The sequence below is a fragment of the Lagopus muta genome, chromosome 6 (assembly GCF_023343835.1).
Source record: "Lagopus muta isolate bLagMut1 chromosome 6, bLagMut1 primary, whole genome shotgun sequence".
NCBI classification, from domain to species: Eukaryota; Metazoa; Chordata; class Aves; order Galliformes; family Phasianidae; genus Lagopus; species Lagopus muta.
In genome coordinates this window covers 20343360-20367665 of record NC_064438.1, presented here as the reverse complement: position 1 = coordinate 20367665, position 24306 = coordinate 20343360, and the positions used below count along the sequence as shown (strand labels likewise).

Here is a 24306-nt window from a genome sequence, read left to right as displayed (position 1 = left end):
TAAAACTGACTGTACTGAAACTCATTACTGGAGAAAAAAAAAAAAAAAAAAAAAAAAAAAAAAAGAAAAATAGGACAAATAGATATTAATGGAAGAATGAAGTTTACTAATTTCATATGACCTAGGAAGTTGGAGATGCTTTCAATTAAGTGAGGGTAAAAGAAGTTGAAATATTAAGGTTCTTGAGCTGTTGAGTAAACCAACATCACTCCTTACATAAGCCTTTGTGCAAAGACAGGCAACAAAAAGCTCTTGGAGAATCAGTTTAAGCCAAGCCTACAGAGCTTCAAAGTTGCATGCTCCAGGGCCATCAGGCCTCTTAGTTTGCAGCAGATAGAAGGATGTATTTAGATTCAGCCTCAGAATGGTGCTGACACACTTTCTGAGCTTCCAACTACATTGGAAGCCTAACAAATTTGCCTTTTTGCCAAGGATTCTGTTTAAAAAAAAAAAAAAAAAAAAAAAAAAAAAAAAAAAGTCTTGTAAAATTCCTGACCAGTCTTACGATTCAGCCCACTAAGCATAAAATCAAATGTAGGAGTTCGACATTATCTCTCAGTGAGGCCTGTTGATATTTTTAAATATGATTAAAAATAACAAAAACCAGGGGATATTTACACATGTAGCTACTTCTGCAGGAAAAAAAAGGTACAGAAATGTGGCCAGTAGACTTTTTAAAGTACAGGTAGCATCATGACTGACTGCAGTAAGGTTATATAGTTTGACACTTAGAAATAATATTGCATTATGAAATCATAAGAATTGTCAATAGCAGCACAATGACTCACCAAGGCAGGTAACTCATTATCATGACCTAAATATAAAAGAAGTAGGATTGGCTCTATTGAAGATATTAAGGCATCCTAAGAGAAGAAAACTACCAGCAGTTAAGTTTACAGAAGTCTATTGAGAAGCATGTATATTTTTAACTGTTGTTTTGTTATTTTCTATGCAATAATAAAGCCTAATCACAGGAAATGCTTAAATTTTTGACTCTGCCTTGTGTTTAGTGAGTCCTGGGAAACATGCCTGCTCACACAGTGTTACTAATAATAAAATAAATTATTAAAGCTGACAGAATTTTTATAGCTAATGCGTGTGCTTTATGTGCACTCCACTTTCTTCAGCCTAGGCAATGAACAAAAAACAATCAGTTTCTGTTTCTCTTATTCATGTGCCAGCACAATGTTATTATTTGTAATCATAAAATTGCTGGAAATCTTAAAATGCAAAGAAGAAATAGTGAAAAACAGGCAAATAAACTCTTGGGTTTAAATTAGATTTTCTGTTGACAGTATGTTCTTGTAATATTCCTTTCTTTAATGGAAAATATAAATATCTAAATAATAATAAAGTGTTCAATGGTTTGTCATAATTATTAAGATTGACAACACTCTTCTAATAAACAAAAATTCATTTGTTTGTACATAGGAGAGAGTGGTATTTTTAACTTGAGATCTTAAACTCAGAAAAGATTTACAAAAGCATTTGATAAAATAAATAATTTACCTGTAATCTCAAACACTAGGGGAAATGGCTTCAAGCTTCAGGAGGGTAGATTGAGGTTGGATATAAAAAAGTCTTTTGGAACAGGTTGTACAGAGAGGTGGTTGATCCCTCATCCCCGGAGACATTCAAGGCAAGACTGGATAAGGCTCTGGGCAACCTGATGTAGCTGTTGTGTTCCTGTTCATTGCGGAGGAGTTGCGCTAGATGACCCAAAGGTCCCTTCCAACTCTTAGGATTCTTTGATTCTATGTACTTAGGCTGCTCTGAAAGTAATGCTTCCTATTTATTTCCATGGAAACCAGAACAGATGCAAAGAGCGCAATAGCATTATGTGAGCAAATTCTCAGATACAAAAAACTATATTTTTCAACATTGTCATCACCATTAGCTGTGCATTTTTTTCCATGACTGCAGTCATAGGAATTCAAATTGCTTTTGTAAGCCGAACAGTTTTACTCAAAAACTTCAGACCATGCTTAAAATGGCCATTATCTGTCTGCTTTATTCCTCATTATCCTTACCCACTTTTGGGGTATGAATAGCTATTGCTGCAGTATGTGATTTTTTTCCTAAGTTTACCAAGGGAGGATTCTACTGTGCGCAGAAATGTGTCATCAATTTAAAAGGATTCTTCTCTGTATGAAACAATGAAACTATAAATTATCAAAACAAAACTGAAATGTCACCTTAAACTAATGAAATCCATCATCAGACAACACAGAGCTGACACTTCTGTGAGCCCCTTTAAAACTCAGATTAAGAAGAGAAAATTAAGCTTGAAATGGAGAGGAAATAATAGTATTTCTCTTTTCTGTGACACAAGTTGAGAACAGTATGTTGATTGTTCTCAGACAAGCTGATCTCAGTGGTCCTCAAAAATTGCTTTAAAAGGCTGATAATGTTATCTAGTGCTGGAGTGGAAAAATACTGATATAGATATGAAAGCAAGAAGAAATATAATTTGATTACAATTTCAGCTGTCTGAGGAGCTTCACTTTTCAGGTTGTAATGAACTAGTATATTCATCACAGAATCACAGAGTGTTTTAGGTTGGAAGGGACCTTCAAGATCATCTAGTTCCATCCCCTGTGCCATAAGCAGGGTTGCCTCTCCCTAGATCAGGCTGCCCAGGGCTCCATCCTTGAGAACAGAATATCTGTCTTGCGGCTGATCCATAGCCTTGCTCCCATATCTCTCCTGTAGGGACACAGCTGCAGAACTGCCATACTAGCTCAACCTCATGGTTATTCTAATCCAGTTTCCTATCTCTGGGAGTGGGCAGTACTGATTGCTGCAGTGGAAAGTATAAAAAAAGCCTGCACAGATGGCTCTTATAAAATAACCTGTGCATGCGGGAGTTTTCTTTTAAATTCATTTAAATATATCAAGGCCTGCTTAGAAATTGAGGTGTTTCTAGCTTTTAAATTCACATTATTAAAAGTTAAGTTTCAGATCAGCTTGGGTGTTCACAGTATCAGCAAACACCCCCTGATCCATGTGTTTAAAACTAAGTAATAAGTGGTGTTCCTCAGGGGTCAGTAATTGGGCCTGTCCTGTTCAATATCTTTATTGATAACCTAGATGAGGGGATTGAGTGCACCCTCAGTAAGTTTGCAGATGACGTCAAGTTTGGTGGAGGTGTCAGTCAGTCTAAGACTCTTCAGAGGGATCTACATAGGCTGGATCACGGGGCTGAGACCCGTGGGATGAAGTTCAACAAGCCAAGTGCCGGGTCCTGCACTTTGGCCACGATGACCTCAGGTAATGCTGTAGGCTCGAGGCAGAGTGGTTGGAAGACTCTGTAGAAGGAGAGGACCTGGGGGCATTGGTTGACACTTCGTTGAACATGAGCCAGCAAATATGCCAAGGTGACCAAGAAGGTCAATGACATCCTGGCTCATATCAGAAATAGCCTAAACAGCAGAAGCAGTGAAGTGATCACCCCTGTGTTTATTTTTGGGTCCCTTGCTAGAAGAAAGGCATGAAGGCCCTGGAGCATGCCCAGAGAAAAGAAACAAAGCTGCTGAGGTGTCTCCAGTACAAGTCTTAGGAGAAGCAGCCGAGGGAGCTAGAACTGTTTAGAGTGGAGAAGAGCAGGCTCAGGAAACATTTCATCACTCTCTGCAGCTCCCTGAAAGGAGACTGTGGCTAGGTGGAGGTTGGCCTCTTCTTCTGTGTAACTAGTGACAGGACAGGAAGTGGTGGCTTTAAGTTGCTCCAGAGGATATTCAGGTTGGATATTAGGAAAAATGTTTCTGAAAGTGTGGTCAGGCATTGGAATGGGCTGCCTGAGGTGGTTGAGTCACCATCCCTGGAAACATGCAAGAAATGCTCTGGTGTTGTACTAAGGGATGTGGTTTAATGGGGAAGTACTGTTGACAGGTGTATGCTTGGACTGGATGATCTTGGAAGTCTTCACCAACCTTAGTGATTCTATGATTCCATGACTGCTAGTATTGGTGTTACCTCACACTGCTGAATATCAGAGACCAGCTGTTTTTTTTTTGCGGGGGGGGGAAGGGTGTCAGTACTCAGAGGTTCCCTACTGTTACGGAAGCGCTGATTTGAGGAACTGGGGAACTGTTTCTGAGCTGCAGCTTACTTGAATAAAGGTTTTAAGTTTTCTATAGGGGCACTTCTGCATTGCTGAAAAACACTGCATTAGGCTGTGCAAGACTGCAAAGAATATATATTTATAATATTTAGGCCAAATCCTGAGGTTAGGATCTTCAGCTGCTTTTAGCTTCAAATAGAAATGGGAACTTCAACTTAGTCTTTGCACACTCCAGTTTTTCTCACTCAGCTGCTTGTGAGAGTTTAGATGTAATTTTGCCTTGGGCATGGAGCCAGCCTCTGCAACACTGAGAGAAGTGATAGTTCAGGGTTGCTCTTTTACTTCTTTTCATCACTGCTGAGTGTTGTTTTACTTTCCTCATTTCAGAAAGAAACCGATCATCCAGTGTGTGGGCTGTCATCAGCTCCCTCCCTTCCTCTCTCATTTTCTTCTGTAGTACAACCCAGGGGTGACTTCTAGTACTGCACGGTTTCCATACCCTGGTGTTCTGCCCCCTTGCCTGCAGTGCATGCCATGAATCCCCCTCAGCAGACACACTACTGCACAGGGTGCAATTGCTAAGGCAGCAGCTGTGCTTAAATAGAGATCTAGCAATCTGCTGTGTACAAGTAGAGGTTTCAGCTTATTGGATAGGGTTGCAAAACCCATGACATCCAGCATCTTGCTTGAAGCAATGACCCATACTTGATGTTTCAAATGAAGCTGAAAGTACCTAACAGTGTAACTTGGGAATTGGATGTGGCAGAAGCAAAAGATTTAGTTTACCTTTTCTGCTGGCCTATGAATCGAAAGCACAGTTACTTCTTTAAGAGGCTATAGAGGCATCAGTCCCTTCTATGTCTGTAGTGGAACTGCAGAACAATTCAGGTCTAGGAAAAAACATGGTCAGAGAGAGTACATGTGCAATTCAGACTTGCTGGAAAATGTCTTTTCTATCTTTCTATCTAAATCTACAGGCAGGTTAGAATTGCCTTGGCCAAGATACCAAAACTTATTGAATTACATGCTGTTCAAACTAGCACACTGTGCTGTTAACATTGTTTCATTATGTTTTATTACTGATTGCAGGACCACTGGTATGGAACACAGTGTGTTCAGATAAAGCTCCTCTGAAGCACCAATTTGGTGAAACAGTGGAACCGATAGTGATGTACCGATTAAGATAGCTTTAATGGGTTATAAAAGCACTGTCCATCCTACAGATGGTCTTAGAATACTGATTGTGGTTTCCATGTTCTAGTCATCATGCAATTTTAAAAATAATTATATTTGTTGTTATTGCCTGTGATATTTTTTCTTAAACTGTTTGCTAGTGATAATAAGACTAAAATGTTCTCTACAGTGAATTTCATTTGATTTTCAGAATCTCAGAAGGACCGAAATCACAGGTCAGAAAGAGATTTGAATTTTTGATCATGCAGTGGTTCAGAATGTTTCAATGCATGCTGAATCCCAGCCCCAGTAATCTGTTCATTTTTGATAGGCTACTGGATGCCATTTCAAGTGAAAGGTAAAATCTAGAACCTCTATTACCTTGTGGACATAGAGATACCAATGGTGTAGCAAGGACTAAAAACAAACAAGCTCTCAGGTCTTCATTGGAGAAAGATTTTCTGATTCATTTCTTGTTGGATTTGTTATTATTATTATGAAGATCTTTATTTCTTTGTTGGTAGACTCATTTTCCAACTCTGTTCTGCCCAAAGGATGAACTAGGACTCAAAAATTTCATCCGCTAACGTAATCAAAACATTGAGCTAGCTTGAAAAACGTGGATTTTTCAATCACATGGGAACATATATTTGTCAATTCCAGAAGATGCACTTGGAGGAGATTTTGATTGATTCTGGGGACTGGAATGGAAATCTCTCATTTGTGTCTGGCTAAATACAGACACCACTAATTAGGAGAATGCTCTTTTGGTTCATTGTGCAGATATTAGCTTCATTTCAGTGGAGGCAAAATCTTGGATCCTTGATTCAAAAATAGGTATTGCAGACATTCCATGGAGGAAAACTCTTTGAAATATCTCCTTGGGAACATGTAGTTCCCTGCATTTGTGCTTAACAGTAGAGCGTAATTAGATTTCAAATTAATGTATCATGTGACTACCCTCAAACAAGACTAGGTTACGGTGAGTTAATTTCCTCTTTTGAGACCTTAATTCTACATTCTACTTCTATTTTAAGCATATGTGTTTGAGATATATGTATGACTCATATGTTTATACGTATGTGTATTCACATCTCAACTAATAGAATAGATAGTTGACCTCATGTCCTTGGCAAGATGAAATAGCATTTGTAAATGTCATTATTTGTTTGAAACAAACATCCAAAGGGTTGGTCCTAGCAGCTTTAAGGCATGATTGTTCTATGAAATAGAAAATGTTAACAAAGACACTCATCTTCCCATTTCGTTACCTCTCCCCAGAAGCAGTTGTTTCTTTTGCATGGAACACTATTCAAGTTGTTGAATTCTAGTCTCCCAGGACTCTCTCAAAGGATTGGTAATGATTTCAGACCCTCTGTGTAAATTTCCGTTGCACAAGATAATTTTGTGCTTTCTCAGCTCCATCATTTTTCATGTTTCTGCAGCACTAGTAAGAATTAAAAAGCAAAAAGACCAAATTAGAAATAGAGGAAATCATAATACGATTTATTCTATTCTAACTTAGAAATAGGTGATCTATATGTTCTTCACCTAAACTCAGTGTAAGGTGGCTTTGAAAACTCCATGAAAATTACAACAGATAATGCAATAAGTCACAAAAAGTAACTGTATCATATCTTCAAAACTAGGTAAATACCTTGTTCCTGCTTTAGGAATGGAAGATTTGATCATGATGAAGTATGCTGGCCTCAGTCCTTTCCATCACCAAAAATCTGTGTGTAATCTTATGTGTTATGATACATGAGAAAATATATGTGAGTGGGAGAGAGTATGGATATAACTCTTAATAGAGATTAGAAGGATAGGGATCTTGTAGAAACTGAGTAGGACTGAATTTCTATGAAACTGTTATGAAAATAAAGTGTCCTTCTAATGGTTTTACTGGGGAAATAATTTCTTCTATAGAACCTAATTAAAAATTATTTCTTTTAGATAGTTATTTGGAGTTATCTTGTAGGATGGTTAAAATCCCCTTGTAAGGCCTATAGGAATAAAATTCTTTAGATTTCTGTCCCCAGGCTGTGCAAAAAGTATTTCCAGGCTTCTGAAGAGTTTATTATCATCAAAGCCACTGTGTACATTTCAATGCATTGCATAACAGGCTATTGTTCAGTAAACTCTATTGGCAGAGTTTCTGGAATAGGAGCGGAGATGAATTAAAAATAATAAAAAATAAAAATCATATACTAAGAAGACAACTTAAAAAGTAAATATGGCTTCTAATTCAATTAAAATTAATTTTCTACAGCAAACCCTATGTATTTTATCATTGTCTTCAACTTAAATTACAGACATATCAGGTGATCAAAGGAATAATCAACAGCAAATAAATGTTTCTATTTCATTCATAATTACAAAAGGGCATTTTACAAGTTTAGTTTGCAGGGGTGCAACCTTTTTATTTATTGCTTTTTCATACCACATGAGTCAGTGGCTCTAATGAACCAGATATGGCTGTAGTGATTAACTGAGATTAGTTTTTTTGGTTTTTTTTTTCAATCTCACTCTGACCCTTTAGAAAAAAAGACTATGTAGCTCTGTGATCTTGAGACAGGAAGCTACTCTGCTGATTTTCAAGATCAAATCAGCGTCAGATCTGGCTGCATAATATCCCCCAGCATCTTTCAGCAGCAGGATGTAAGTTTATAACCTTTAGTATTGCAACAAAACTTCTGCTACGTGTACTGCAGGAATAACTTGGTCAGTTGTGCTATAGGAATATCTTCTTCATGTAAGAGCTGAAGCTAATCGCAAATGCAGCATATACCATTCAGGTTCCCTGTAGATGGAAATGGGGTAAATAAAATCATAGAGTCTTACAATCATAAAATTATAGAATCATAGATTCACAGAATGTCTTGGATTAGAAGGGATCTTTAAGATCATCTAGTTTCAACTCTCTTTCCTTGAGCAGGGTTGCCCCCACCAGATCAGAGTGCCCAGGGCCCCATTCAACATGGCTTTGAATGCCTCCAGGGATCGGGCATCCACAGCTTCTTTGGACAACCTGAAATAAACAACAGTTTACAGGACAACCTGTAAACTGCTACAGAAGACAAGTTTTAATTCTAGTTGGACATACAAATTCACTGCTGTGTCCAGCTTGCAGAAAGTGTATGATGATGTTTTAATTGTATTGGGAAGACGTATTTTATAAGTACAATCTTAGTTATAAGTACAAACTTGAGTTATATTTCATTTGTCCTGAAAGTGCTTGTCCTCCAATCACCTGGATGAGAAGCAGAGACTACAAGTGACTTGGCTGACCAATCATTCACTTCATACTGTATTTTGAAGATCAGGGTCATACTTGTTTTGAGCAAGAGAAGAGAAACCTGTTTATTTGATTAATGCTAACCTACATGCCTTTTCCTGTCCCTTGTTATAGCCATACTGCTTCTGCATCACAACACCAGCAGTTCATATGGCATCATTATATATTGGTTGAAAACACTGAGTGAAGCATTAGGAATATGGGAATGATCTTGGCTCACAGGTCAGTATGTGAGGTACCTATTTTATATTTTCAGTCTCTAATTCACTCCTGTACCACCATTGCCCTGAGTTCTAAAGAATTCTAAGATCTATATATATGTTACCTAGACTGTGCTTTTAGATTTCCTTTTAGTTACTGTGAATGTATAAGTTTATTATGTTCTTTGCCTGAAAAGACGGACTTTTATCATCCATTTCTCCTGAATTTATCCAAAACTTGGAAATTTAATTAGGGGTCAAATTCTCCTGCCATCAGAAATACTTTCCTGTAATAATCTAGTCAGAGATACTTCAGTACATTTTCACTTCAGATGTTAGCTACAGATCTATAGTTTAACAGTGTATATTTGGTTTGAAAAAAAACCAAACACCATTTTAACATAAAATTAAAAAAAAAAAAAAAAAGTGAATTTACATGTACTTTTTTGCTAAATCTTTTTCGCTGCACCTTATCTGAACAGTATAAATTTTAATTTTTATTACTGTTGGATAATCACACACATCAATTTTGGTTTTAAAATTCTTTTTCTTATTATGTTTAGTTACAAAAACAGTCGGGCTATAGCATCGACATCATTTTTATACAGTTTTTCTCTACTTTCATGAGGCCCTCATGCTTGTATCAAAGCTCAGTCTTAAAGCAAAGTTCTCATGACATAGAGTAAGTAATTAAAGCTTTCATTTGTCATAAGTCTTTTTGGTGTTTGATGAGGAAAAAATGAAACAAACCTTTCATCTAATATTATACAGTTGTCCACAGAGTTGCTCAAGTAATAATGTATAGGCATGCATGAGTGTTCCTTATGTTTCTATATACTATGCTTAAGCTCTGCAAAGCTACATACAGTGCTCATCTTTTTTCATAGCATGTTCAACTCTACAAAACAAAAAAGGAGGTCATTAACAGCTTTACAGCCTGGGCTGCAATGACCGTGCCCTGGTGAAGTTCGTGACCTCACAGAATCACAGAATAGCCAGGGTTGGCAGGGACCTTAAGGATCATGAATCTTCAACCCCTGGGCCGCATGCAACCCAGGCCATTCTGTGATTCTGTGAAAGCTGATTGTTAGCATTGCTGAGATACAACAGGTACAAATAATGCATGTAGGCAAGTATACAGCAAAAAAAGAAATCTCTGAAAGAATTATTTATTCAGGCAAAGGCCATTTACTACAGCAAGCTCCTATTTTATATACATCTTGGAAAATAAATTTCAGACCTTCAGTCACCTTTAGAGTAATTCTGAAGTGCAGTTTCTTTACAAAGCCTTTTTAAAATTTCCAAATTTTGTAAACAGCTGCTTTTAATAGCAGAATAATAATAATAATAAAATCTATTAGCTTGTATTTGGCTTTGTATCAGTAAGAAAGTAATCAAATGTCAAACAGTACAGATGCTGTTTTCTAATACAGTCCTGATAGTTTTGTACACTTGGTTCTAACTCAGCTGGAGTATGACCAGGCCTCATTTAGATAATATATTCAAGATAATGGAAGCCTATGATCTTCTCCAGTATTCTTTGTTAACTTGTGTTTAAGATTCATCTGTATATTTAAACAGAAAGGCTCTATTTTGGCTTATTACATAAGAGAATGGGCTATTTGTAAGCGGTATGGCATTTGTCCAAAGGGACAAATGACAAGCAACAATGTAATAGAAATATGAAGAAGCAATCATCCCAATTTCCCTTTTGAAATCCTTTTAATCATTTCATTGGTAAATGACACAAGTTATCCTTGAGTGAACTGACTAGACAAATAGGGAAGATAAAGTGATTCATTTATTTTCTACAGTTCAAAACAATTGAACATTTAGTACCTGATTGTGAAAGGAAGCTTAAGGCAGAGTTAATATTACCTAGATGACAATATTTGTCAGACAAAAAAAAAAATAGGCTTGAACTTTGAGTATTGATCCTGAATTTATTAGTTCTTTATGGTATGTCTTTGGCAGATCATAATTCATCACCAAAGGAGTAAAAAAAATTGGAACTTTAATACCATGCGCATCCGGGTCCTGCACTTCGGCTACAACAACCCCAGGCGACGCTACAGGCTTGGGGCGGTGTGGCTGGAGGACTGCGTAGAGGAAATGGACCTGGGGGTATTGATTGATGCTCGGCTGAACATGAGCCGACAGTGTGCCCAGGTGGCCAAGAAGGCCAATGGCATCCTGGCTTGCATCAGAAACAGCGTTGCAAGCAGGAGCAGAGAGGTGATTGTTCCCCTATATTCAGCACTAGTGAGGCCGCACCTTGAGTACTGTGTCCAGTTTTGGGCCCCTCACTGCAAGAAAGATATTGAGGCCCTGGAACGTGTTCAAAGGAGGGCAACAAAGCTGGTGAGGGGTCTGGAACACAGGCCATATGAGGAGAGGCTGAAGGAGCTGGGAATGTTCAGCCTGGAGAAGAGAAGGCTCAGGGGGGACCTCATTGCTCTCTATAACTTCCCGAAGGGAGGTTGTAGTGAGCGGGGGGTCAGCCTCTTCTCTCGTGTCATTAGTGATAGGATCAGAGGGAATGGCTTCAAGCTACGGCAGGGGAGATTCAGGCTGGACATGAGGAAGTATTACTTTTCAGAAAGGGTGGTCAGGCACTGGAATGGACTGCCCAGGGAGGTGGTGGAGTCACCGAGCCTGGGGGTGTTCAAGGAAAGGCTGGATGTTGTGTTGAGGGACATGGTTTAGTGGGAGCTATTGGTAATAGGCGAACGGTTGGACTGGATGATCTTTTAGGTCTTTTCCAACCTTGGTGATTCTATGATTCTATGATTTAATATCTTTATTCAAGAGAAAATACTGTCATGGTTATCAAGCACTGAATTGCTCAGAGCTGTCATCTATGCCTCATAGAAACATCCTTTTGTTGATATTTTGTAGCACAAACCCAGTAGTCACTCTAAACAACAGAGACATAAAAAGTTGTAAAAAGTTGTGTAGATGTATTTGCCATGCTGTTAAAAATTTTTGAGAAATAATTAATTGGATATTTTTATATGAATATAATTAATGTGTATGAATCTGTAGAATATGAATATGTAGATTCATATTTACATGAATATAAAGAATAATCAGTACATATTTAAAAATTAATCTTTTTTTGAGACAAGTATTTCATTAACTGCGAAGAAAGATATGTGGTTATCCTTTTTTACTGTTTAAGTCAATTAATCCTCAGTTGTCTGTTACCAGCACTTGGATAGAAATTCAAGATGAGGAGTTTGATAAGCTAAATGGATGCAGTGAGACAGACCTTGTACCAGTGAAGGTATACTGAATTATATAAGCTGGGGATGTGGTCTGTAAATTTAATTTTTGACAGCAGATGGAAAATCCTGACTGTGTTGTAATACTACAGGCAATCTTCATGCTATGTTTGTAAGATGGAAGGTCTTCACAAGGCCTCTTCCTGGGACAGTTCATATAAGAATCCGTGAGAAAGGACAGAGGGAATGCCCAAACTAATTAGTAATGATCGCTTTGGAGTCTGTGTCCACCTATAAAACTGATGTCCAAGGTATATGGAGTGAAATTAAGAGAAAGCTATAAATTAAGTCAGCTATTATTTTTTGTAGATCGTGTGAGAATTATAGTGAATCTGTGTTCAAAATCCTTGAATCAATAATACAAAAAACAGAATTTCAAGAAGAGGACTGTAGTAGCGTCATACTTTCTGGTGTACTGTCTGCTGTGGCTGTGTTGTCTGGTCAGCTGTCTCTAATGAAGTTATTTTTCTCACTCCCCAGTATGTTCTTACTTTGCCTTTCAGTAAAAATTGGGAGATAAGAATAGTGAAGTGCAATTGAATTTAGTCTAGTAAGTGCCTTTCTTACTCATAAGTACTGCTTGTTAAATTTCATTTTGAAAAATGAAGCTGTATTTAGTGTAAATGTGAAGGATCCTAGTGAGAAGAAAAGAACCCCAAACCATTAAAAGAAAAAAAAAAAAAAAAATCTGCTCTTTTTGCTGCTGTATAATTTTAAAGTTATTTAGCAATTTGTACTATATTTAAGGAAAAAAAGATTGCTGACAACTTGGGCACCAGAATGAAAGTAAAATGAAAATTTTTAAAGGAGGATCTTATACCCTTTAAGAAGGAAAAATAAAATTTGCAAGTTCCTAGCAGACTCTTAATTAAATTGGAATGTTGCTATGCTACCTTAATACATTAGGGAGAAACTCTTAAGGCTGTCTGCTGACTGCAGTATACTGCAGGTTACATTGTTAAGCTTCTTTGTGGAACAGAAGCAAGCTCTACCTCCATAAATAACTTTAATGAGTGGTGGTAGGATACAGCTTTGCTCTCTTGTTGCCTACATAGAGGACTTTATACCCCAGTACTTGCCACTATCTGCAGTCTAAACAGCAGATATCAAATTTTTATAATTCTTGCTGAATGATGGCTACTCTCTTGCAGCATTTGCCTTCACTTTTAAGAAGAGAGAAGATAATTAATGGCTCTTGCCCTAGAAATCTGTCATGTCCTGGCTTACTCAAGACAGATGTCAAGAATGAGAGATTTTCTAGCGCATCCTTCTGCAAGTACTGTTAGACAGATTGTCAGTATGCGTAAGTTTCTGTTGACTGAAGGTCACAGAATGGTGGTCTCCTCACAATGGATACCCAGCTTTCTGGCTGAGCTGAAAAAAAGGTCCACTGCATCTATTGAGCGAAATGGAGAGCTTCAAGAAGCTGTTGTAAGAATTCCATAAAAGCAGATTGTTCTTCCAAGCTAATCCTACAGCAGTGCTCTGGTACTGTACTAACACAAATGTTCCTCTTTAGTATGATACAAGCAAATGAGTCAAACCGTCTTTCCAAAAAACAGTTTCTCAAGCAGTTGGAAAGTTTACCATAATACAGTAGTAGGTCAAATTTGAACACATATATAGTTTGCATTGTGCTTTCAGTCTGAATTGAAGGCAGCAATCTTCACATGATATACTGCAAAAAAGTCTCTATATCCAGAAATAGCTGAATTTAAGTGAAGAATAAAGTATTTCTGAAGAGTATTAGTGTAATGTAAGTATGGATACTTCTAGATAAAAGTACAACTGTAGTATAAATGTAAGCCATTACCATCTATTAGTCACTGTAAAGCCTCCTAAATTTAATGTACACCAGACATAACATATTATAAATGCTGAAGATAAGGACCTCTCTTGATTCATCACAGGCAATGCTTGCTGTTTTCAGTTCACAGCTACCATTGCTACTCTGTTTTTTATGGTAGGAAGGAACAAAAAGAAATGAAAGGAAATGACTACTTAAAAAAAAAAAGAAAAGGCTTTTGTTGTTATTTTGGTGGTGTGTTTTGTGGTTTTGATTGCTTGTTTTAAAGAATTAAAACTGAATCCAGTCTTCACCATACTTTCAGCATTTCAGCAATTGGAAAGCAGATCATCTTCATTATGCACTAAAAAAAAAACCACATTTCTCTTATTTTTATCTTTTGATGCCTGTTTTATAAAAGCTACATTTTCCTAACAATTAGCTGTCTAAAGCTCCTGATATTCCTCACAAGTAAATGGATTGTTTAGAGGAGAAGGTTCATAACTTCATCTAGACTAAAAATAATTCTCGTTTTGTTGAATTGAATGGAGTAATGCCAATTGAATGGAGAACTAGAATATATTCAGTCAATTTCTGTAGAATTACATAGAAAATATTGCATTCACCTTTCTGGAGTGGAAAGAATTATAAAGAAAAGAAACCACAGAAACATCTTTTCTTTCTTTCTTCTCTTTTTTCCTCCTCAGAGACATAAAGGAGATCACATTAAAAAAAAAAAAAAAAAAATTTCATAATCTTCTCTCTGACAGTCATAGCTCATGTTTCAATCTATGACTGCAATATTAGAGGAAGTTCTATGCATGTTCTTTATCTCTGATACCTAGCCACTCTCCTGTCTTCACAGAAATCCTTCTGAAATTTATATTCCAATCTAGAAATTGGGGCTAATACAAGAGATCTCTGTGCTTCTGTGAAGTTCCACTGTGAGATGTAACTTGCTGTAATCTTCACTGGTTCTACTTGCTGCTATTACATCTTGACAGTTCTTGAGCTTTCTATATTACGGAGCATATGGACAGCAATATGAGTGCAGAAATTAAGATATTTTCCCCAGGTTACTTGGATTGAGGTTTTAAAATCATTCTTGCAGTTCAACATCAGATATTGGCAACCAATTGTGGTAATAGCCACCATTAAGCACACTTGTAGATATAGTAGATATAGTTAGAAATATCAGGCAAGTAGTAAAAGATACTTGTACTTGCTTACATGTACATGAAAGCTTCCAGACTAAATGGCCCACTGTCTGATACAGGTCTGTAAGGCAGAAAAATGCTGGGGATATGTACACTGTACAGTGTCAGTATTTCAATGCAGTGTTAGCACTTAAATTGTTTAGCACTTTGTCATTATTCTTTTTAGCCCATAACCACATGGAGCTGGTGTGAAGTACACTGGTCTGATACCAGAAATCTTCTGCAGCATACTTTTGGAAGCAGGTTGGGAATACATTATCGATGTATTTGTCTTCTTGAAGTATTTCAGTGGCGCTTAATAATGACAGTCTGAAAATATATTTAGTGTATTTATCTTCACACGTTGTTCTGCAATAGTGAATGTAAATAAGAATCCAGAAAACAGTTATCAGCCAGAGAGATCTGGATACAGCAATATTTTTGTCATTCAGCATTATTTTTTATGTACTTACCCTGGAGCAATAGTTAGAAGTTAAAACAAAAAACATTTTTTTCCTGGTAGGAATAATTTAGAAATAATTTTGGATTATATTTAATAAAGAATATCAGGTATACCTATGCATAAACAAATTGAAGTATTGATGTGCAAGCTTCCATATTGATATTGACATTAACTACATGATTAGATGATATTTTCTCATAGGAGCTCTGTGTCACTCAGTGTACAAAATAATAAAGCAACCTAAATTTCGTACTTGTATATTAATCAGTAATATGTTCTCTTTTTTGTTACTATTTGTTTACCATAAGGATGTCAGCTGCTTCAAAGCTGCCTAGAGTATGTACATTTTCAGCAACTATTGTATAGGCATATCCATTGCACGGAACATTGCATCTGTAAATGGTTAAGAATTTACCAAGTTGTAAGAAACTGAGAACAACATTTTAAAATGGCAGATATTTAAGATCCTTAGTAATAGGTGGTATCAGTGCTGTGTCTGATTATAGAATGGCTTGGTTGGAGGGGACTTCAAAGATCATCTGTACAAGTCAGCATAGAAATTCAAAGTTTTACTACAAACAAGCATACTTATATCCTTGGGTAACACCAATTATCAAATGTATTCTGCTTTGAACAGACATTTTTCATATTTATTTTGAACTTTGGATTCCTCACTTTCTTTAAAACATCTTTAAAGTAGCAGAATAATTGCTTGGAATCTTTTAATAATCCAATCTGTTAATATCTTGACATTTTATAATATTAAATGACTTTTGTTTCAAAGCATGCTGTCACACACATGAACTTTGCCTTTTTAGCTAGCTGAGTTACTACTTTTCCTCTTACTTTATTACTTTAATTAAATGAAAATTAAATTTCCATCACACTAAAAATCTATCCTAAAAATGTGACGTCCAAGTGATTACATTAGTAGTCTGCAGCTGGCTTTGTGTACTTACCATGGTTATCCCTCATAGATCTTGTTAAAGTGGAAGTCTGTGGTCAATCCATGAATTTAGAATACTGTGTCAGTACTTCAGAATCTGATTTGGTAGGAGGAAGGAAGTAGCCCTTCTGTTACTGGAAATTTTACCGTTTTGTTTAACTGTGTGGTTTGCTCCAAAAGTAATGTCTCCTATTTATTTTCATGGAAACAACAACAAAGAACACAATAATATTGTTTGATAATGCCAATTCTCATCTACAAAATACTATTTTCCAACACAGTTACCACTATTGTTATGCATTATTGACAGTGAAAAACTGGAGTCTGCATGCCACGCTAGCACCAGTGGAGGTGACTCACTATCACTGTCGCCACTGCTGGAACACCACCCACCATGTCACTGTGCTTACATCCACTGTTTGGTCTCTATAAGCATATAGTAAGCGTCGGTGAATGTCAGTAGGTGCAATTTTTTCCATGTGGAGGAACTCAGTGACACACCTTTGCTTCATACGCACTTCCATGTCAGACACCATTTTGTGTGACTGCCTCTCTGCTTTTGTTGTCACATGACAACAAAATGTAACAAAATGTTGGTGGTAAGGTTCAATCTGTAATGCTGTACTACCTGCATCCACCTCTGACATCATGGGCCAACATTTCTATGGCAGGAACTTTCTTTCAGGTTCTTTTAATTATTTATATTTAAAAACTAGTTCAGAGCTCACCAAAACCCCCTCTGACTTAAAGTTTATATGAAAGATTTCCGCAGCCAAGAATCAGAAGATCATAGCACATGTATCGTATATTGAAGTGTCTTGGCAAGAGTAAGCTTTGGGGATACTACACAGGGAACTGGAAACAGCACATCCCCAGTAGTCCTTGCCTATTCCCAGTGTAGGAAGGACTGAGCTGAGTCTCAGGTGATCCAGTGTTACCACCATCTGTGGCCTGTTCTCTAGGTTGAAAAGAACAAATTCCTGAGATATCTATTGAGTTTCAAGTAGGAACTCATTATGTATTTCTTGAAGACTGCAGTATATATTATCAACTACTAGTGGCAGATAATTATAATGCTACTTATCTATCTGAACGCAGTTCTTCTGTTGGAGGAAAAGAAAGAAGCTGCAGTGAGGTGGGTGTCAGTCTCTTTTCTCAGGTGACAAGGGATAGGATGCAGAGAAGTGGTCTTGAGTTATTCCAGGGGAGGTTAAATTGGATATTGGAAAAAATTTCTTCATGGAAAGGATGGTAGGCATTGGAACAGTGAGGTGAAGGAGTCCCCATTCCTGGAGGCAATTAAGAGACGTGTGCATATGGCACTTAAGGGCATAATTTTTTGTAGTTTACTTGTAGTGTTAGGTCAATGGTGGGTCTTGATGATCTTAAAGGTCTTTTCAAACCTAAATGATTCTGTGATTTTGATATGCAGATGAAAACATCAAATATAAGATATTTAATGCATTTCTGGAAGGTGTACAAATATTGTGATAAGAATAATACAGGAATGTGCAGAATAGGACAGAACAATTTCTAATATTTAATCCAATTTAGTTTTAAATGTCATAGCATGTTGGTTTTCTAAAGGTTGAGTAGTACACACTTCAGTGTGTACATAAAGTCCACATTTGAATGGAAATATGATGCAGAAGTTCTGGCTCCCAGTCCTGCCTCTGCTGCTGGCAACTTTCATTCCAGCATATTTGCTTAGTCCCTCGTGTAATGCTGGGAGCAAAGTTCATCCATGCTCCACTCACAGGCAGACTCTCTTGTGCTCTTGAGACTAGGCTGGAGCAGCACTGTGAGGTATCTTAGTTTAGGGCCAGTAACAAAGAGCTAATTTGTAGTTATTTTTTGGAGCAATACGCAATACATCTAGTCAGCATGTAGTGTGAAGCTCATGTTTTCAAATTATCTTGCAGATACATGCTAAATTTTGCCAACTACTTTAATGCATTAATTCATCAGTTTATTCAGTCCTGAACTAGAATATAACCTCTCTCTTTTTCAGAGGTCTTGTGAGGATGTGTTTAGGTTCAATGCCTTATTAAATCAATCCAGTCAATGGTGGATAGTTGCCAAAACTTCCAGTGGGTGCAGAAGGCTCTGTGGCCCCTACATTCATGGAACTCCCAACAACAGAAGTATCAGGTCAAAGTTTGTTGTAGAGATCTAGGAAGATACTTGTAGGTAATTGTTATAGTCCCCCTGAGTCATCACATAGTTTCACTCCTAATTTTATTTCACTAGCTGCCTCCTAAATTGAGTCATTTTCCCACTTGCAATATTCAAAGGTGTACAAATAGTGTATGCAAGAGCACCTGTGACCTATTCATTGCCCAGCAGTGATAGATTTGGTAATAATGTGCTTGCTATTCTGGCTGTGCTGCACTTTGGTAAAATCTAAGGCTTAATTGAAATACACCCTGACCTTGGTCTTGATCATGGGGCATAGAATGGACATAATTGCTATGAATCTACTGAGAGATATAATGGCAAAATGTCATATTGCTAATTTTGGCTACTCATACCCTTTTGGGAAAAAAAAAAAATCAACAAAACAAAAACCAAAACAAACAACAGTGCACCTAAACTCTCAGTAAAAAAAAAAAAATATATATGGCAGATTCATAAAAGTCCTAAAACAGGTAATTTTCCAAAAAATTAACTTCTTACAATTCTCTGTACCTATTTTTTTTTCTCTCAAAATGCTATCACAGTATGATAATTGCATTGCCTCTAACAGTTTTGTATTCCTTCATAATTAAATAAACAGCTTGTAAATTGCACAACACAAAATGCCTGTGTTCTACTCTTACCTTAAGGGGTTTCCATAGTTACCAAGGACAAGAAATTTGACCATCAGTTGCCAGACTCGAGGCTATTCACAGCCATAACTTTTTATTTTCTGTCTCTTTTTCACTTTGTCTCTATGTTTATTAACAGAATGAGGGAGTAATTTGGACTCAGTTAGCCACTGCAAATGCAGTGATGTAAAATGGACCGTGGTGCTTTAGTGTGTTAGCTGGATTTGTTTCTCCCAGGTCTTTTGGAATAATGCATACTAGCAATGCAGTCTGTAGTTACCAAGGTTATGAAATACTTATCCAGCACTTCTCCAACTCAGTATCAAATAATTCATGTCTTAAAATAGGAAAGCATCTTTCTTAACACAGCATTACAGTGTAGATGTATTTAGGCAGATATGCATTCTAATTGATTAAAAAAAAAAAAAAGCATTAATGCAGACTTTGCATTGCTACTTTACAATAATTTACTTTTATCATTCAGTTCCCTCCATTTTGCGTATTACAAAATGTATTTGGAAAAACTGCACTTTGTAAAGCACAAACACCATTCCTTATACCAGTGAAGTAGACAATCCTCTGATCTTCTTATCTCAAAAAAGAATGTTAATTTTTTTTTAAATTAATTTAGTTTTTTACCAGAGCATCCCTGTTGCCAATGCATAGAAAGTACTGCTAATTCACAAAGATATTTTTGTCAAATTAAAATATTTCTATCTCCTAGATTATACTAGCTCCTGAGGTTACGAACTCAGTAATGATCAAAGGATCTTTTGTTTTAGAGGAAAGAATATCCACCATTAGCATATTCAGTAAATTTATATATATATTGTTAAATGCTATTGGTTTTTAGCTTTAAAATCTGAACTTGCATTTCATAAGAGTTGGATGAAACTTTCATAAGGACAAATATATAATCTAATATCCATTTCTTCTATTTGATCTTCCTTGTTCTGGTTGTATATGCATACGGTTGTGTGAGCATTGTCAGACTACGTGGTGTTTTGATCTGACGTTTCCATCATCTCTATCTTATAGTTTGTGAGTACGGAGGCAATTTGGGAAGGAACAAGGGGAAAAGTCTTGGAATGCACCAGTCACGCTTTTTTTTGCCATTGCGTCTACACCAAATACACATTTTAATATCCTTTAGATGTAACCTGACAATTTTTACCTGTTTCTTTAAAATCTTGTAGCCTGTTGTTGAAAATGATTCTATTTATAGTGTTTAATATCTCCATGTAACAACTGATAATATGCTACCAAACTAAAACTGGTTTGTTTGGAATTAAGTATGATTGTAGTGCCTTTAAATAGATGTCTTAAATCACTGCTAGTCTGTTTAAAAAAAAAAAAAGAAAAAAAAAAGTACCACAGTGCTCTAAAATGGTGACCTTAATGTGGCAGAAATGAAAAATGCAGCGGTTTGGAACACTGCTGTAGCATATCATATAATTTTTTACTAAGGGTTTCTTTTTTATTAACTTGTTTGTGGTTCACAGATGTCTTCTAAAAAGAGTAACTGTCATTTCGCTTTGATAATAAACCAAAAACAGATTGAGAAAGCATCCTTTCAATCATTATTGATATATTGCAGTTTAGTGGCTGTTCACTGATGTATATACCTTCAGGTGAAATCCTGAAAGTATTTGTATGACTTTTGTTTATATCATGGTTGGCACGTAGTGACATGCTACTGTAAGTAATTAAGAAAATTATGGTATCCAGGCTCTTGCAAAATTGCTTCTATGCAGTCATGTTGTTCACTCTACATAAATATCTGCCTTAGAAGAACACAGAAGATGAAAGTAAAGCAATATGTTAAAAGAAACAGTGTTTTATCAAATGAATTAGTGAAAAGGGAAGAGCAAAATATGACCTGAATAATTTGAGGGATCAGTGTTGTGATAGAAAACGTTTTTGCCTTCACATAATTGGTTTGAACTGAGCCCAAGTCAATACAGAATGCAAGTTGCTAATGTCTACATGGGGTTTCAAGAAAATGAATCCAAATTAACGTTGAAAAGAGACTGGCTAAACTGCATTACATTCTTTTATGGACACTGTTAATTGAAATTACAGTGGCCTTGATTCAATTTAGCGTAAATTAAATTCTAAATAAGAGTGTCCACACAAAGATTTAATGCAATATAATTAACCCACTTTAAAAGTTAATTCCAATTAAATTTCTAGAATGTTGCTGGGTGTACTATTACCAAGCTGTAATGTGATAGCCTTCATGAAAGAATTTAAGTTCTTTCATAGTGAAAAGTTAGTTCATAGATTGCTTCCATTTACACAACTGTGAGTAGTCTGAAGGGAATTACTTTTTTTCTTTTCACCTTTAGGGTGATATCCTCACAAAGCATCACAATCAATAAAACAACCCAACAAACTACTACTCTTAATAAAAATAATATGTAGGTAAATATAAAAATAAAGAAATATCAATTTTCTGATATTTCCTGTGGTTATCCTGTAAATAGCAAATGTTTTCGCTTGTATTGAGAATACAAAGTACAAGTCAAACTTGGGAGTAAAAGAAAATGTATAAATAAAGGGACATGTAAAACTGATTTAGATTAAACTCTCATTTAAATTAAACTCTATAAGCCTTAGGAAGGCATACTGGAGGAAACATGAAATCATGTGAAATAAAGCTGTTTTCTGTATACCAAAATGAAATAAAAGAATGGAAAGGCAGACTGGATCAAACTTATCCTTGATTGAACTCCCCTGCAATGAATGGTGATTCAGGAGGATTGGATGTGTCCAACCACATTTAGGTCTTTCTGTTTAGTCTGTGTGATTCATTTAAGTCTTAGAGGGTTTTCAGAAGAGAGCTGGAAAGCATTTGTGATACAGCAATATCCACCCTGCATCCTACACTTACATGCTTCAAGGGACTGTAGGAAATCTTGACTATGTCCCAGAGTGAAGCAATGAAACATGCAAAGAGGAAAATAATTTGTGTTGCGAGTTTTGATTTATCTGGTCTCACAAGTAATCAGTTTGCATGGCAGGGCTGCCTATCTAGCCCTTTTTGGCCTCCACTGTATTTAACGGCAAATAAAATGACTAACAAATAGATAAAAGCTGCTGGACTTTTAAACCTCGCAGGTTTTTAGGCATCGTTGCAATGGCTCCCTAAGCTGCTTTCGAGACTTTTAAAGTCATATAGCAGTGGAAAGGAAAATCTCATTTTTAAGAATGGAGGAAAGGATACACAGCTATATAGTTTCAGTGATAAAAAAAAGTAAGGCTAAGAGGAAAGAGACATGAGATCTACGTTAACAAGTCTATTTGCTGATTTTGTATAATTATTATTGTGATGCTCTGTGAATAATATAGTATGGTTTTCTTTGTCAGTGGCAAAAACAAGGAACTTTTAAAAATGACATTTTACTGAATATGAGCACGCAAAGTGTTTACACTTCAGCACTAGTCCACAGAGGTTCAGTCAGGTGGAAAGGATTTCAGGCCAGAAAAGGCAGGAAGAGGAACAAGAAAGTATAGTGAATGAATTTGAAGCAATGTGGTTCCATCAGCTCAACCCTTAACAGCCATATGGGGACACAAATCTGAGGCTGCAGGAGCATTTGCAGAGCAGATGTTGGTGGAGAATTTCTGACCCCAGTGGATCTCTCTGCCCACAGTTCAGTCTCTGTTCAGGGATGAGGGCTGGCCCTTGTGTGTTTTACTGTTTTGCTCAGCTAAAACAGATTGTGTGCTTGCCTCCCAGTATCTATACTGCAATTTTCTTGGCTTCCTGTGCTGGCATTGCTGCTTGAAGGGATCAGTCTGAGACCCTGAGAGCATTCAGAGTTACTCAAAAGAGAGTCTAAAGAGTCACTTCTTCATAAGGTCATCCTGGGCTTTAGACCTATTTTATTACTCTTCTCCATGCTGTGTTTTGTGCAGAAACTATTTGCAGTGCTCCAGTGCTGATGTTACTGGAAGAGACTTCCCAGCATAATTAGCTGCTTACCACTCATAGATCCTCTTCATATGTTTGGAAATCTGCCATTTAATTTGCAGCTGTAGAGTGGCTTGTTTACTAAAATATGCAGATATCTTTGCAAAGGGTTTTTCTCTCAATAAGCTCTTTAAAAGGGTGTGGGATACATCATACATAACTGCGCCATATAAAGTGAAGAAAAGGTGAGTTTTCTGAAAATATCTGCATATTTACTTACTAAGTTGTAAATAGTGTCCTCATCCAGAACTTTTCAGGCATAAACTTGAGGGAGTGTTGTAAAGATTTAATTGCACTGTAATCAATCACCTGATATCTGATACTTTCTTACCATATTTTTAATGCAGTGATATATAGTCTCACATCTCATTCTTTTTTCAGTGGAGATGTATAGCACCAACTGAAGTGTATTAGATTATATAATATCATAAACCATATATTAGGTTACAGCTATGGCCTTTGCATCATGTTGCTCCGCTGTTGAAACTGTTACTCAAAGGGCTACAGACTAGATAGAAAGCTGAGTTGCCAGATGCAACTGCCAATGATACAGCCAGAGAGCTCATAAACTCGGGAAAATATCTTTGCCATCTGCATACCATATCAGATAGATCTTTCAGAAAGGTGTAGGAGTTCTTTTTTTGGAATCGAAGTCCGTTGTTAAAGGAAAATCCTACAGTGGTTGAAGTGAGTATAGACTTTATACTGGTAAAATAACAAAAAGTGATGAAAGTTTAATATGAAGCCGAAAACCTGATTATAAAAAATGGGGGAAAAAAAAGAGGGAATAAAAAAGGAATGAAAAATGAACCACCAATTTCATTACAGGGCCTGGGAGGAAGGCATCTTGACATCTCTGCATACACATTCTCGACAAAGTTAACTTTCAGTAGCGTAACAGCTGTATCCTTCAAGCTGCCTCTAAGAAGAAGTCTGCAGAGATAGATTAGCTTTGTCATTCTTTACTCCATCTTCTGCATTGGAGCTTAAGAGGACAATGCTTTTTGCTTAGAGGAAAATGTGTACTACATCAGGACTAAGTATCCGGTAAGTAGAAGAGAAGTAGAAAATGCATATCAGGAGTCAATTTGAGTGAAGATTTTCTCAGTTCTGTGGA

General features: G+C 36.6%; 1 protein-coding gene across 20 annotated transcripts in view; it reads left to right on the top strand.

The window, feature by feature from the left end:
• Window positions 1-24306, top strand: part of LRRC4C (leucine rich repeat containing 4C) — a 470956-nt gene that overhangs the window by 434359 nt on the left and 12291 nt on the right. For 16 of the 20 annotated variants that reach the window (XM_048947527.1, XM_048947525.1, XM_048947516.1 and 13 more), the window contains 2 exons: window positions 8646-8753; window positions 24018-24236. The gene's annotated coding sequence lies outside the window, so the exon portion shown is untranslated. Of the gene's footprint in view, window positions 1-523; window positions 7895-8645; window positions 8754-10705; window positions 11518-24017; window positions 24237-24306 lie in introns of those variants that run through there. The other 4 variants (XM_048947535.1, XR_007377541.1, XM_048947530.1 and 1 more) reach the window with 4 other exon arrangements.